Raw genomic sequence first — 16868 nt, forward strand, 5'->3', positions numbered from 1 at the left:
CACTAATTTGATCTTCAAGATGCATTGCATAGTTATCGAATCTTGAGCGACTCTCGATATACCAATGGTTGTTGATTCGATCGGGATATATGGATGAAGGGACCGTACTGTACGCTAACCAAAATCTACTGGTTCTTGTAGGCACTATCAGTGATACCTAGGGAATCATGGGGCGATGTTGCTAGGCGCTTTACCATGATTCGTTGGGCAAGTCGGAAAGTGTTGTTCCGAGTCACAAGGAGTTGTGAGCCCACGGCTAGCTGTATCCCTGAACCATTGAGGGTCACACAGTGTAATGGAGTTTTAATCCCCGTTGAGATAGTTAAATTTAAAGAGTTAAATTTAATGAACTAAGGAGTTGGACTTCTTAAATAAGAGTAAGGGAGTAGGATTTCCTAAAATGACATAGGGATGGACATTTTAGGAAACCACTGAATTCGGATTCAGGAAAATTTATTTTGACTTTAAAATGTGCAGAAATGGTTTCTGTGCGCATTGGTAAAATCGGTTTATCAATCGGAGTCACGATGAATTTTATATTAATTTCTGAACGAGCGGGCTTTGCATGTCGGGCCTCAACTTATGACTAATGGGCCCTAAGGTGTTAGTGGCCTGCATTATAAATAAGTTATTGCAGTACAGAAATTAGACACAACAGGTCATAATTTGAGAGACTGGATTTTTCGAAAAAAAACCCTAGCCTCCCTCTCATAATTCGGCCGCCCCCTCCCTTTTCTGCATGAGAAATTCCGGTCTATGATTTTGAATTGCAGTCTGGAATAGCGAATCAAATTCGTTTATTCTCTTCGTAGAAAACTTCTGATAGATTTTCTAGTGCAATCTATCAGAGGGATTAAACCTCTATTCGTGGACCTGATTGAAGAACAGCTTGTTCATCAGTTCCAGGGAGATACAAGAAGCGCAGAGAAATCTGTGTGGTGTCCAATAATCTCGCTTCGAGATTGAAGGTAAAATTTAATAATTGTTATTTGAATTTTACACACACACTATAATTTAATCGTTGAACGGTTGATACCCACACCATGGAATTGTTCCATGACAAAAATTTTTAAACTTCCGCTGCACCGGGTATCAATCGTGATTGATCTGAGAGCCAGTTTTTCCAACAGTGGTATCAAAGCCAGGTTGCTCAGATCAAACGATTGAATTAATCAATTGTACAAAATTTTTGAGTCTCGATTTTTGAAACAAAATAAATATTTTTAAATAAAATTTTTTTTTTTCGGGGCAAAACCCGGGCAGCGATTGGATCGCTGCCCGGAGGGGGCGGCGATGGTCGCTGCCCCCGGGGGAGGCGCACGGCGCCGCCCAGGGCGGCGACCGTCGCCGCCCAAAGGGGGCGCACGGCGCCGCCCAGGGCAGCGCTGTGCGCTGCCCAGCGCAGCGCTGGGCGCTGCGCAGGGCAGCGCTCGGCGCTGCCCTGGGCGGCGCACAGCGCCGCCCAGGGGCGGCACCAGGCGCCGCCAGGGCAGCGAGAGTCGCTGCCCTAAGGGGGCAGCCGGGCTGCCCCCGACCCGCGCCCCGGGTGCGGGCCGGCCCGGGAGTGTCCCGGGCGGCCCGCGGGAAAAATTAAATTATTATTTAAAATTAATTTTAATGTGATAAAATTTTATTTTTGGTCCGGTCAAAAATTGTTTTTGATTGGTTCACGAGATTTCGGATCGAATTGTTCGAGTCCGTAAATTTTAAAATTGATTTTGGATAAATTTGAATTTTTGGAAAATTTTAATGTTTTATCCGTAAATTGAATTTTGAAATCAATTATTTTGGTACAATTGATGATAAGATATGATCTTATGATATATTGAGTAAAATATGATTTTATTTGTAAAATTGGATTTTATAGATAAAATATGATTTTATTTGATATAGAGATAAAATATGATTTTATATGTGAAATGAGATTTTATATAAAATATGATTTTATCTTGTTTAAATTTGAATTGCCACTGCATGTTATCCAATAAATTAATTTTGAATTAAATGTTATTGGATAAGGATGATCGATTGCCATGACTAATTTTGTAGGTGTATGTTAGGAATTTACATTTTGTTTTTATTGTTGTTGGTTTTATTAATGGGCCTGGTTTATGGCCCGATATGAATGTCATATGTAATAAAAGTGGGCTTGGTTTATAGCCCGTTCCCACCCCCTAAAAATGTATCCCCTACTTGTCACTGTTATTTATTGTAAATACATTAGATTTAGTGGGAGATCAAGATTTGAAGATGGTGGGCCCAGCAGACAATAAAGACTGAAAAAATGTAAATTGGAAGCACATGTAATAGGATTGCATTGCATACTGCATATTACCTAGGATTGGACTAAGACCCGTGATTGGCAACCACGGGTCAATTAGAAATGGAATCGATCATCCTATATAATATTTGATATTATGATTGTATGCATGTTTAGACATAATTGCGTGAATCCGGCAAGCATGCAATAAATTAAATATGATGAGACAAATATTTTTATAATTAAAAATCCCTCATTTTAAATATGATTTAAAATTTATATCAAGATAAATAAAGGAAATTTAAATTTGTTTAAATGTTCCTACCTTCCATCAACGGTCAATGTATGTGATGCTACCCGCGGATACGGTCCGGCTCATATTATTGGGGGGGCCCGTCCGTCGGAAAGCTGTACATTGGATCGACAAATGTTGTAAGTTGGGTGGAACTCCCATGGGATCGGCTCATATTATTGGGGGATCCACATGGCGACCGTCCATCACAACTTAATATTGATGGGTCATCTTGACATGTCACTTTAAACGGCGTCATATTATTGGGCCCTTATTGGACATGAGGTAAACACATGGGGGTTGCTTAGGAAGCAATTGGGCTCTACCTTTTGAGAATTATGGTTGGCTGATATTATTCGGGACCATAAGTTTGTCAATTGGACTCCATGTTCTCACTAAGGAAAAAGTTTCCCGTTTTCACTAGAGGGTGGTGAAATCGTTAAAATAGTGGGAGTGAGATTCATAAAATTAAATTCGCCTATTTTATGTCTTAGTAAATTTTTAAACAATCATTGATATATGTCTGTTTTTCCTTTCAGTATTTCATACAATGAATTCGCGAAATCCATTATTCTCGATCCTCGAACAAAACAAGTTGACTGGCGCAAACTATACGGAATGGTTCCGGAAGTTGAAGATTGTCTTAACTTCGGAGAAAATGCTCTACGTGTTAGAGAAAGCACCTCCGAAGGAAGCACCAGCTGACATAAGTCCGGAGGAATTGGCCAAACTTGATGCATGGTGTGACCATGACATCAAGACCAAATGCTATATGCAAGCCTCGATGTCTGATGAACTCCAGAGGCGATTTGAGGACACGGTGAATGCTGCTGACATTCACACGCAACTCAAGGAACTTTTTGGGGCTCAGTCGAGGGCTGAAAGGTTCGCTACTGTTAAGGAGTTGATGACGTGCCGCATGCGTGAAGGGACTTCGGTCCGTGATCATGGGGTACGAGTGATTTGGCTCATACAGAAGTTGGCGACCCTAGATTTGGTGTTGGAGCATGAACTCAATGTGGATTTATTGCTTCTGTCTCTTCCTTCTTCATTTGATGGATTTGTGATAAATTTTAATATGAACAAGATAGAGGTCACCCTAGAAGAGATGGTCAATATGCTCGTTACATATGAATCCACACTTAAGAAGGATAAATCAGCTTTCTTGGTGGGCTCCTCATCTTCTGCTAAGAAGGGGCCAAGTATGAAGGGCAAGAAACGTTCTACCCCACCCAAGAAAGTCGAGCCCGAGAAGAAGCAAAAGACAAAGGCTTCAAACAATGGAAAATCCAAGGATGTTTGCCATTACTGCAAGAAGCCGGGTCATTGGAAGCGCAACTGCAAGGAATATCTTGAGCAGTTGGGAACTGCAAAGGGTATGTTCTATATTGAAATAAACATGTCACTTAATACAACTTCTTGGGTATTGGATACCGGATGTGGATCTCAGATTTGCAATGATTTGCAGGTGATGACAAGAAGTCGCAGGCTTAGAATGGGTGAGACCCAGCTGAGGCTCGGGAATGGTTCCAGAGTTGAAGCTACGGCCATTGGAGATGTTTGTTTGACTTTGCAGAACGGTTTTAAATTATTGTTAAGAGATGTTTTATTTGTGCCAGATTTAATTAAAAACATTATTTCTATTTCTATGCTTGATAGAGATGGTTATTCTTGCAATTTTGTGAATGGGATTTGCAATATTTACAAGAATGAATGTTTAATTGGAAATGGACAACTTGAAAACGATCTATACAACTTAAAACTAAAAGACGTTCCAGTGAATTATGTTGATAAACCGGCGACAACAAACAAAAGGAAAATCGATAGTCAAAACCCGGCAAACCTTTGGCATGCTAGGCTAGGTCATATTTCCTCAAGGAGGATGAACAAGCTAGTGGGAGAGGGCATGTTTGATATGTCTGATATTAATTCTCTACCTACTTGTGAATCCTGCCTAAAAGGAAAAATGACTAAATCTCCTTTTAAGGGGAAACCTGAGCGTAGTCAGAATCTGTTGGATTTGATCCATACAGATGTTTGTGGTCCATTTAGAGTAGGGACTCAACATGGCCACACCTACTTCATTACCTTTACTGATGATTATTCAAGGTATGGGTATTTATATTTAATGAAATATAAGTCTGAAGCATTTGAAAAGTTCAAAGAATTCAGGGCTGAAGTAGAAAACAAGCTAGGTAAAAGTATTAAAGCACTTCGATCGGATCGAGGTGGAGAATACTTGAGTACCGAGTTTTTGGACTATCTGAAAGAGAATGGGATTCTCTCTCAGTGGACTCCTCCTATGACACCACAGCTTAATGGTGTATCGGAGCGTCGTAATCGAACTTTGTTGGACATGGTTCGATCTATGATGAGCTTCACTGAGCTTCCACCTTCGTTTTGGGGCTATGCGCTTGAAACGGCGGTATTGTTGTTGAACAACGTCCACACTAAAGCAGTGGACAAAACACCATACGAGTTATGGAATGGCAAAGCTCCTAAGTATTCGTACTTGAGGATTTGGGGATGTCCTGCTTACGTGAAGCGGACAGTGGGAGATAAGTTGGATAGTCGATCCAGCTTATGTTATTTTGTAGGGTATCCGAAGAATTCAATCGGATATTATTTCTATTATCCTGCTGAAACAAAGGTGTTTGTTTCTAGGAATGCCACCTTCTTGGAGAAGGAGTTCTTATTGGATAAGAAAGGCGAGATGATGGAACTCGAAGAAGTTCGAGAAGAACCCGAAATACAAAATAACGATCCTACACCTCAGGAACCATTGCTGGACACGCCTGCACCTAGAAGATCCGAAAGGACTTCTAGACCTCCAGTTCGATATGGTCTTCTTCTTGAAGGGGATCAAGATGAACCCGACATTGGATGTGATCCAAGAAACTTCAAGGAAGCAATTTCTGATGCGGATTCGAATTTATGGCTTGAAGCTATGCAGTCAGAATTGGATTCGATGCATACAAACCAAGTTTGGTCTTTAGTAGATCCTCCCGATGGAATTGTTCCAATAGGGTGTAAATGGATCTACAAGAGAAAGCTTGGGCCTGATGGTAAGGTATTGACCTACAAGGCGCGATTGGTGGCGAAAGGTTATACTCAAAGGCAAGGAGTTGACTATGATGAAACCTTTTCACCAGTTGCAATGTTCAAGTCCATAAGAATCTTGATTGCCATAGCTGCATGGTATGACTATGAGATACGGCAAATGGATGTGAAGACTGCTTTTCTTAATGGAGACATTAAGGAAGAAATCTATATGAAGCATCCTGAGGGGTACACATCCATGGGAAGCGAGCATAAGGTATGCAAGCTTCAGAGATCAATTTATGGTCTAAAACAAGCATCAAGAAGTTGGAACCAGAAATTTGATGAAACAATAAAAGATTTTGGTTTCATCAAGAACCCGGAGGAACCTTGCGTGTACAAGAAAGTAGTTAAGGATGCGGTGACATTCTTAGTACTTTATGTTGATGACATCCTACTCATTGGGAATGATGTAGGGATGTTGCAGTCAACAAAGATATGGTTATCAGGTAGATTTTCGATGAAGGATTTGGGAGAGGCATCCTACATTCTTGGGATACAGATCTATAGAGATAGGTCTAAGAGAATGATAGGACTCACTCAATCAACATACATCGATACCATATTGAAACGGTTTTCAATGGATGGGTCCAAAAGAGGACATCTACCCATGTGTCATGGAGTTTCTCTATCCAAGTCTATGTGTCCCAAGACTGATGCAGAGATAGAGAATATGACACATGTACCATATGCGTCAGCTATAGGTAGTATCATGTATGGGATGATATCTACCAGACCGGATGTAGCATTTGCTCTGAGTGTCACGAGCAGATATCAGTCTAATCCTGGTCAAATGCATTGGAAAGCCGTGAAGGACATTCTTAAGTACTTGCGAAGGACTAAGAATATGTTCATGGTGTATGGAGGACGAGATCTCAAATTGGAAGGCTATACCGACTCTAGCTTCCAAAGTGATGTGGATGACTCGAAGTCAACCTCTGGATTTGTGTTCATGCTCAATGGCGGTGCTGTCTCTTGGAAGAGTTCCAAGCAGGACACCACAGCGGATTCCACCACTGAGGCTGAATACATTGCAGCATCAGCTGCTGCTAAAGAGGCCGTTTGGATGAGGAAGTTCGTCCAAGAGTTGGGCGTTATTCCTGAACTTGTTGGTCCAGTCCCGGTGTACTGTGACAACACGGGTGCCGTTGCTCAAGCAAAGGAACCAAGGTCTCATCAAAGATCCAAACACGTACTGAGGAAATACCACATAATCCAGGAGATTGTGGAAAGAGGAGACATCATTGTCGAACGAGTGGCCTCTGCAGACAATATCGCTGATCCGCTTACTAAGCCCTTGCCAGGACCATTGTTTGACAAACATCGCGAAGCAATGGGTCTACGTAGTATGACTAGTTGGCTATAGGGCAAGTGGGAGATTGTAAGAGTGGGTGCCCAGTGAGCCAACTGTGTGGCTATGGGCTTTGATGACTCTTTGTATAAACAATCTTTTGTTTAATATTATTTACACTTTTATGGCAATGACTTTATATTACTTCATATTGTTATATTGTGATATACTATTGTTGTTTTGATAAAGACCTTGAATATACTATAGTGTATGTAAGATGTGGTAGAACATGGAGATGTCTATCATGAAATACATCTTATAGTCACTGTATATTCTAAAAACCGTTCCTAGTCGATTGAGCCGTCCGATAATAAGGATAAGGATCGCTCGAGTTTGAGACTAGCATTTGCGATGCGGAGTACCACGTTTCATTGGTAGGGAACATGGAGATGTTCGAAGCATGCAAATGGATATTCATAGGATGAATAATCGAACTACCCTATCCGGACTTTCCAAGTGGTTATCACTTATCGAGTGGATAAAGTCCGCGGTTTTGGTTGTACACCATTAGTCCTTACGACTTGAAACATCATGGAGACTCTATATGCTAGTGCTGTGCTTTGACTCGTTTACCGACTCTATGGGGGTCATCAGGTGTCGAGATTGGGTACAGTTACGACACATATAGGAGTCAATGCATTGTTGTCAAGGATTCACCACATACTTGCGAGTGTGGATATCCTATGCGATCTGAGGAGATATTAGTGTGACAAATCTCTGGCTAGAGTACTTGATGTGATTTAAGAAATGGTTTCTTAGTAGCACATGCGATGTCACTAATTTGATCTTCAAGATGCATTGCATAGTTATCGAATCTTGAGCGACTCTCGATATACCAATGGTTGTTGATTTGATCGGGATATATGGATGAAGGGACCGTACTGTACGCTAACCAAAATCTACTGGTTCTTGTAGGCACTATCAGTGATACCTAGGGAATCATGGGGCGATGTTGCTAGGCGCTTTACCATGATTCGTTGGGCAAGTCGGAAAGTGTTGTTCCGAGTCACAAGGAGTTGTGAGCCCACGGCTAGCTGTATCCCTGAACCATTGAGGGTCACACAGTGTAATGGAGTTTTAATCCCCGTTGAGATAGTTAAATTTAAAGAGTTAAATTTAATGAACTAAGGAGTTGGACTTCTTAAATAAGAGTAAGGGAGTAGGATTTCCTAAAATGACATAGGGATGGACATTTTAGGAAACCACTGAATTCGGATTCAGGAAAATTTATTTTGACTTTAAAATGTGCAGAAATGGTTTCTGTGCGCATTGGTAAAATCGGTTTATCAATCGGAGTCACGATGAATTTTATATTAATTTCTGAACGAGCGGGCTTTGCTTGTCGGGCCTCAACTTATGACTAATGGGCCCTAAGGTGTTAGTGGCCTGCATTATAAATAAGTTATTGCAGTACAGAAATTAGACACAACAGGTCATAATTTGAGAGACTGGATTTTTCGAAAAAAAACCCTAGCCTCCCTCTCATAATTCGGCCGCCCCCTCCCTTCTCTGCATGAGAAATTCCGGTCTGTGATTTTGAATTGCAGTCTGGAATAGCGAATCAAATTCGTTTATTCTCTTCGTAGAAAACTTCTGATAGATTTTCTAGTGCAATCTATCAGAGGGATTAAACCTCTATTCGTGGACCTGATTGAAGAACAGCTTGTTCATCAGTTCCAGGGAGATACAAGAAGCGCAGAGAAATATGTGTGGTGTCCAATAATCTCGCTTCGAGATTGAAGGTAAAATTTAATAATTGTTATTTGAATTTTACACACACACTATAATTTAATCGTTGAACGGTTGATACCCACACCATGGAATTGTTCCATGACAAAAATTTTTAAACTTCCGCTGCACCGGGTATCAATCGTGATTGATCTGAGAGCCAGTTTTTCCAACATTAAGGAGACTTCCAAATGGATTAACGGAGCCCGGAAATAGACCCAAAATGATCAGAAATGGCTCGGAGGGTCAGACAGATCGGAATCTCCGAAGTTAGGATCGGATGCTCCGAAGGTGATTGGAAGCTCCGATGAACGATCGAAAGCTCCGATCGAATTACGTCATCCATGACGTGTGGTTGATCGGAAGCTCCAAACAGGATCGGAAGCTCCGATCACCCCTATCCGAAGTCAACCAGTGAGATTTTGACACGTGGCAGATGAGGATGTTTGAAAGCTCCGATGGCATGATCGGACGTTCCGATCGAGGATCGGAGGTTTCGATCGATGCCTATAAATATAAGGTCCGAAGCCTTCATTTCTTGTCAATTCCGAATTCTCTCCTTCGCCCTCGTGGCTCTATTTTAGGGCTTTGGGTACTCTTATTTTAGAGTTGGAGTAGAATATTTGTTTTAGTATAGTCAGACAGTGTCTGACATAGTAGCTGAGTCGTGCTCGTGTAGCGGAGCAGTGCTTGAGACTGTGGAGCTACAGCAGGGGTGTACCCCTAGTTGCATGATAGTCGCCATCAGTGGGCTGACGACGGACGCAGGTATAGCTATGGTCTCCTTAAATTATTTAGGAGTATGCAATAGCTTAGTTAAGGCTTTTAGAGCTTATTGAATGATGCATGGGTATTTGAATTGTAGACTTGATGATAGGCTTAGAACCTAGAGTGGGACTACTAGGACTGCCTTAGAAAGGTACGTAAGTACTGACTGAGATTTCCAGCGGATATGCATGCTTATATGTTGCATTTATGTGTTTGCATGTTATGTGCATATCATCTTGTGCCTGAACATCTGTATATCTTTCGAGATGAGCCAGTTAGGGTTGCTCCGCATTGTTAGGACGTTTGATATCGAGTACCCTTAGGTACTGATACCTCGAGGAATCCGTGGTCCGCGTCTGTGATTCGGGAATAAGTGGTCGCACACAGTGGTTAGCTACCCCGATGTGGCGAGCTTATATCCCAGGTGCCAGTCTGAGCAGTTCGTATACAGTTAACCCAGATATGGATACCCTGTCATTTGCATGCATCATATTTGTATGTTTATCCGTGCTTTCGTATTGAGCTTAGAGCTCACGTCCAGTATTTTCTGTGTATCTGGATACCCTATTCGACGGGGCAGGTGTAGGTGCAGGATTGAGCACTAGGAGCCTGGAGGAGCCAGCGACCTTGAAGACAGCAATATTTAGCTATACGTTTTTATCTAAGTAATTCGATTTAGTTGAATAAATTGAGCTTGTCACCCGGTTGTATTCTGCTGGTCTACTTGTATTTAGTCTTTCGCAGCGATTTTATTTAATGCATGCTTAATTATGCTCTTAACTCTGATTAGGTAGTGGATCTGGGATGGGTCTCTACAAGTCCTGATTCATTGGTACTGGCCCATTAAAAGGGTGGTGATAAGTGCTTGCCTCCCGAGCATTCATCATGGTATAAGGACGAACGAATGGTTCTTCATACAATCCAGGCTGAACTCTTGGATTTGTGACTGCAAAGCTTTGAATAACAGGTCCTTTTCCATGGGTTCGTGGATTTGTAGGAACTCTACCCCACAGTTCTTCTTCCCTTCGATGACGAGGAATATACCTTTCACTTTGATGCACAAAACTAGAGTTCCCAAGGCGGCGAAATTCACCTGCCGGGGGCCCTCCATTTTAACCACCACCTTCATTAGGTTTATGGCTTTCTTCAGCAACTTTCTATGGATTCACTTTTGGTTCCTGAATTACAGTAATCTTTGGAACAGATTCTCCACCAGACTTAATTTTACTCATCTCACCTCGCATAAAACCCATGGACGATATCACCAACCTATGAGCCTCTTCCAGACGTTCCATAGTGCTAGAGACCACCATATCCATATCTTCAATTTTTTTTCAAAATCATGGAATCAAACTTCTCGGCAGGAACCAACAACATTTCTTGAATGGCGCCAGATCTTCCATCTTTGTTAGTTTGGTGAATTTTTTCAACATTTTCACCGTCAATATGCATCACACTTTCTGCATCACCAACTTGTGAAATAGAACCTCCGGAACCATCTCCTTGCAATGATTTACCATCACCTTTGTCTTGCTCTTTATGGTTTTTTGGCGCCATAACGGTCCCACTGGGCGTGCCAAAATATGTTTGCACAAAAAAATTGGCTCGAGCGGGTTGATTGCAGGCATGCCAGGCACGTGAGTGCCGAAATAAAAAAAATAAAAAATAAAATCTAACTTTTAAAACCAAGAGAATGTGAGCCCCGGTTTTGTCGGCGGTCTCAAGTTCACGGGTAAAACGCTAAAGGACTAAAATACAGTAGAAGACGAATTATTAATAACAATCGAATATTGATTCTTTTCTACTGAAAATTCAAAATGACAAGTGTTTGCCATATTAATCACAAAATAAAGTGATGTAATAGTTCGAGGAACCCAGCAAGAATAAGCTAAATGTATAAGCTAAAAATGTCTAGAAAATGATAAGATGAATATACAAAATTTTTGCAGAAATATTGCTGTAAATTTTAGAGCTTTTGAGGCTTGAAGTGTTGATGAGATGATGTTTGCCTTTTTCCTTTTTCCGATGGTGCTTTTGTCTCCAATTCCATAACTTCCCACTCCAATATTTCTCATAATGGGCCACGTTCACCTCTTCCTTAAATTATTTCTAACCTGGTCAAACTTTTCAAATATAACTCCCACTTTCACTTATTTCCGCTGGATTCTTAGTTTTTGGGTTTCATTTCTGATGGGCCGAAGGACTTGGGCTACACAGTTTTTCAGGAGCTGGGCCAAGGAACTCGGGTTCCTAAAATATTTTATTTTATGGGATAATAGTAGGAAATAGTGTTTAGGCTATTCATGGGTATTCAATGTAGGACCTTGAAATGATGACGAATGAGGGTTTATCACACGTTTACATGCATCCATTCGATTTTCATTAAGGCTCAAACAAGGTACTAGGGACAACATGCATCAATAGGTAGCTTGAAAGGCACAAACTATTTTCAGAAAAATTGCCTAAATCATTCCTAATCACAGTTATGCCCGTATTTTGCCTCAAGGGGTGTTCAAACTAGTTCTAGACAAGTCTCAATCCACAATTAAATCATACAAATTTCAATCAGTGCAGAATAAATAATCATCAGCAGTAAACGATGATGTTCAACAATTTCTCAGCATGTACCTCAAGTACTCATATAATTCGTGAAAGCTCAAATGGGCAACTAGGGATAAATTTCAATGAAAAGTAGGCCCAAAGATCCAAACAATGCCTCAATCATCTCTATATTTGTATGTTTCAAGATTCTAATGCAAGCACAAATCACAGAGTATATAAGAGTTCAATCATTCACTTGGTTTCATAAGTTCAAAAAATTTTCAAATAGGTGGACAGTCATGGATTTCAGTTACAGAACAAATATTCTAACATCATTGCCCATATTTCCATTTCATTCTTGATTTCTCAAAGCATTCACACTCAGTTCACATTCACACAACTTTAACTTTTACATAAATGGAAGCCAACCACAACACATATCACCGTTAGAAACACAAAAAATCCTAAAAAAACAAAAGCAAACTAAACTAAAAACAAGCTAAAAGTTCAGCACAAATTTTTCAGAATTTGACAACCCCCCCCCCCCCCCCCCAAACTAGGTACATTCATTATCCTCAATGAATAAAACAAGAAATAATAAAGGAAATGTACCTCAAACGATGATCATCAGTGGTCGCCACCATCCTCATCATCAAAAGTAGGGGGCTGCTCAGTAGTATCATGAGTGGGCTGCCACTGTGGTGGTGGAGGGAACGGATATGAAGAACTCGCAGCACCCGAAAACTGATGAGCCAGCGCCGATGTAAAATCCATCATGTAGTGCATAAAGGCTCTGGACTCCTGCTGAAATTTCAGTTGCTGATGCATCGCCTCCTCTAAAGAAGTAACTCAATCAGCCAATGTAGAAGGGGCAGCAGGACGGGGTGCAGCTTCTTGTCGAGCAGCTTCTCGAGCATTGAAATCCCTTCGCTCAGCACGTGCACGCCTCTCAGGCTCTGGCACAAATCTCCTAGAATGCACACAAGGAATTGGATTCCGTACTTTCAACAACTCCTCTCTATCAGGCCAAGTCACTCCGACAGCAACGCACAGATAAGTAATCAGAGAAGGCAAGGCAAGACCACCTGTGGTTTTCCCGGCCACCACTTTAGAAATTGTCGCTTGACAGATTTGGCCTAAGTCGATGGTCATTCCCTGAAGAATGCAATAGACTAGAATCGCTCAGTCGCGCGTCACGTCATGATCATGATCTGTTGGTTTCAGTCTCGAACAAACAAATGAATACCACATCTTTGCATTATCCAACAATTCAGTTTTCTTCAGCATAGCCGGTTGATTTTCTGGTCCCAGTCTCCACTAAGCCCCAGGTTTGCAAATACGGCGCAAGATCGCGTCATAATCAACTTCTCCCGCTAAGTACTCGACATATTCATCATGCATAAGGGCCGGTATCTCATAGATAGTATTAACTGTATGTGAATCAAAAGCACCAACTTGCCTCTCACCAGAACCCGCATCCCATCATTCCGAACTTTCAAATTAGCATAAAACTCTCTGACAAGAGACATAACTGCGCCCATAGGCTGTTGAGCAAACTTAAACCAATGCCTAGCAAAAACAATTTGGGCAACTGCACACACCGGATGGTCCGGACCAAGCCCAACCATCATATCAAATCCACGCTCGGCTGATGATAGAACCCAAAAATGCATGCTAAGTTAGATTATTTTGGGTTCCATTGACCATGTGATTTGTGGTTTGTTTCGTGTTTCCATTTAAAATTTGAGTTTTCAAGCTTTATAGTATGCACTCATGCGTTTAAGTTGTTTTGTTGGAAAAAGACGGAAGACGGAGCTCCAAAAGTGCTGTGTTAAAGCTGGAGGCAGAGATTTTCACTCTATAGCCTGCCATATCCTGCGCCGTGGCGTAAACCGTGGATTATGAAAAAAAGAGAACAGAACTTTTCACGCTATGGCGTGATGTTTCCTGCGCCATAGCGTGAACTGGGAAAAAGTGAAGAATGGAGACAGAAATTTTCGCGCCATAGCGTGACATTCTTAGGCCATGGCGCAGGTCGTTGAGTAAAAAAAGGAAAATTGCAAAGCAAGGACTCTTGGAGATAAATAGAATTGATTTTTAGAATTTAAAAGATTTTTTTTTTTGCACATCTCTTGGCGGCTGAAATATCAGAAACTAGAGAAACGGAGCGGGAGGAGTGAAGAACAATCGTGAAGCAATTTCTCCTCTTCTTCTTAAATTCTTTTCTGTTATTTTTGTTTTGAAGAAAACATTTTTGATGTTAGTTATGAGTTTTATTTGTAGCTAAACCTCTTGTGTTGAGATTTAGGGGATCCGACCCCAGTTGTCGACTCACGAATATTGGTTTTTGACTTCTAATGAATGTTTAATTATGCTATTAATTTGTTTTGCATTGTTGGAGCGTAGCTAACTCTCTCAATATTTCTATATCATGTTTTCTTTCGAAAGAAAATTTCATGATAGGAACAAATAGCATGATTCATGGATCTACAATTTACATAGACATATGAAATTGTGTACATGTTGATAGTGATAGTCCAGTAGGTCAAAAGCTAAGGGATTCCACAAGTTGTGAATGCAATCATCTATGATAAATAATTGAAGACATTTGATTATTTCATAGCATCGAATTAGTTTAGCATAACTTGAAAGAGTATGTTAATGAATTAGGGAATCTTGTCAAAAATGTGAATTGGTTGTTGGAAGCAATTTTCAGAGTCGACTAGGGGAAGGTGACCCGACAATCTCAACATTATCTCCATCATTTGAATTTAATTCACTAAGATTGATTCAATTTTAGATTTTTATTTATTTCTGAGTTTATTAATTCTCTTGTCATCAAGTAGTTAATAAAAACAATACTCATTTTTCGTAAAAGTGAAATAAGGATTAGTATTTAGGTAAAAATTATGCACTAGTCCCCGTTGACGATACTCATATTCACATATTATATTATAATTTACATCGTGCACTTGCGATTATCTCGAGCTTGAGAGATACAATTATTTTCTGAGATTCATAGTGCAAGTAAAGCTCGATCAAGTTTTTGGCGCCGTTGCCGAGGACTTTTGATTTACAATTTTCTGCTTAGATATCTTCTTTAATTTCACTTCATATTCTCACGAATTATCCATCTTACCTTTGCAGGATTTTCTAGTTGTGCATGCTACCATCCTTGCGCTCAGAACTTGTACCCTTTGATCCAAAAATCGAGAGAACCTTTCAAAAGAGACGAAGACAACAACGAGCTGAGATGGCAGAAAATGAACTACCACGCATCAATAACGGTGATGGCGAAGCTAATAATCCACCTGTGTATAGATCCATGATGGACTGTGGTATACCCACTATTGAGGATGTTTGACCGAGTATCGTTATACCAACAGTGATAGCAAATCAGTATGAGATAAAGCCGGCAATCATCCAAATGATCCAGAACACAGTCCAATTCGGTGGATCTACCATTGATGATCCTAATGCTCATATTGAAAACTTCTTGGAAATCTGTGATACTTTCAAACAACAGGGAGTTTTTGATGACGCTATTCGTCTACGTTTATTTCCTTTTTCATTAAGAGACAAAGCTAAATCGTGGTTGAATAGTTTACCTGCAGGTTCTATCATAACATGGGGAGATTTGGCTAAAGCGTTCCTTACTAAGTACTTTCCTCCCTCGAAGTCCATGAAGCTGAGAACCGACATCACTATGTTTGCTCAAGGGGAACAAGAGTCGTTGTATGAAGCATGGGAGCGCTACAAAGATATGCTAAGGCGATGCCCACATCATCAGTTGCCTGATTGGCTTGTGGTACAAACTTTCTATTATGGTTTACTATCTGCAAATCGTACTATGTTGGATGCAGCTGCAGGTGGGAATCTTTTGCGGAAATCGCCGGAAGATGGTTATGAACTGTTTGAGGAAATGGCCTCTAGTAGCTATCAACCTCAATCTGAGAGGATCATGATGCGAAAATCAACAAGAATTCATCAAGTGGATGCATTCACTTCGATGACAGCACAACTGAAGGCTATGAATAAGAAGATTGATGGATTGAGCTTAGGAAATTCTGCGAGGCGTATTCAGGAGGTGTTCTGCATTAGGTGCCAAGGTGAGCATTTCACTAAAGATTGTCAAGATGGTAATCCTTTTTATGTGCAGGATGAGGCACCAGTGAATCACGTGGGAAGCCAAAATCGCCCCAGGTTTGACCCGTATTCAAATATATATAATCCGGGGTGGAGGAAACATCTGAATTTTTCTTGGGGTGGTCAATACAATCAGTCTAGGCCATATCAGAATCAAAATCCTGTGAAGAAACCTCAAGAGGAGAAGTCCAGTTTAGAGCAAATGATGCAAAATTTTATATCATCCACTGAGACTCGAATGCAGAACCAAGACGCAACTATAAGAAGTTTGGAAAATCAAATAGGGCAGCTGGCAAAGAGGATGTCAAATCGAGAGCCAGGAACTTTGCCAAGTGACACTGAGACTAATCCAAAGGAGCAAGTAAAGGCCATAGAGTTTCGAAGTGGGAAGAAACTGGAAACCAAGGAGTTGGATCACGAAGAGAAAAAGAAGGAGGGTGAGAAAGAGCCATCTACAGGTAAGTCATCTAACTCTACACAATCACCCACATCAAAATCTAATATTGTTATTCCACCTCCGTTTCCTATAGCACTGAAGAAAGAAAAACATGATTTGCAATTTTCAAAATTTCTTGAGGTTTTTAAGAAGTTACATATTAATATACCTTTTGCTGAGGCATTGTTGCAAATGCCTAGTTATGCAAAATTTTTGAAGGAAATCTTAGCAAGCAAGAGAAAAATAG

At 40.7% G+C, this 16868-nt stretch overlaps 1 non-coding gene across 1 annotated transcript; it reads right to left on the bottom strand.

Moving 5' to 3' along the window:
• Nucleotides 1-15724: 15724 nt before the first annotated feature.
• LOC140885678 (small nucleolar RNA R71) lies at nucleotides 15725-15831 on the bottom strand. The gene has a single exon (XR_012151096.1). It is a non-coding gene; the product is annotated as a small nucleolar RNA R71 (small nucleolar RNA).
• Between the last annotated feature and the right edge of the window lie 1037 nt (nucleotides 15832-16868).

Source organism: Henckelia pumila, chromosome 2 (assembly GCF_033568475.1).
Source record: "Henckelia pumila isolate YLH828 chromosome 2, ASM3356847v2, whole genome shotgun sequence".
NCBI lineage: Eukaryota > Viridiplantae > Streptophyta > Magnoliopsida > Lamiales > Gesneriaceae > Henckelia > Henckelia pumila.